The sequence below is a fragment of the Penaeus monodon genome, chromosome 39 (assembly GCF_015228065.2).
Source record: "Penaeus monodon isolate SGIC_2016 chromosome 39, NSTDA_Pmon_1, whole genome shotgun sequence".
Lineage (NCBI taxonomy): Eukaryota > Metazoa > Arthropoda > Malacostraca > Decapoda > Penaeidae > Penaeus > Penaeus monodon.
This window is the reverse complement of record NC_051424.1, coordinates 19,302,094-19,302,721: the sequence shown is the minus strand read 5'-3', so window position 1 is coordinate 19,302,721 and position 628 is coordinate 19,302,094.

The window sequence follows — 628 nt, the reverse complement described above, 5'->3', positions numbered from 1 at the left end:
AAAATAGAAATGACGACATCTTTAGCCATGAAACATAATTATTAATTAATTAAACCAGACTATGTATGCAGCATAGGGATCTCATATTGTACTCACTGTCACCGGACATCGATGAATTGTTTCAATCAGCGCTCACAACTATCTACCATAATTACACCATGATTACCTACGTAAACGATATGACCTTGGCATACATGAGAAGAGATCCCGGCATTCCGAGTGTCACGATTGATTACGAAATACAGGCAAAGAAGAATGGGACGTGAAGGGAGTGGAGGTGAATAATGAGCTGAAAACAAAAACTTGGATTATGTAGACATTTTTTTAAATGCTTCTTACCACTATGATAAAATGAGAATTAAGAAAATTAGTTAATGATTAATATACAACTTTATTATACGCAGCCACTAATAGCAATATTGGATATAATCGTAATGATGATGATACTGATAACGATTATTATGAACAATACACAGCATAGGCGATGATACTGGAAAAACCAATAAGAACACGACTGCCTAATCAAGAAAAGACATTTTTTGTATAAATGTTGCCCTAAAATAACGGCATCATTTAAGGATTTTTGTTTTTGGAAGTTTTGATAAAACGAGATGAAGACGATTCATGC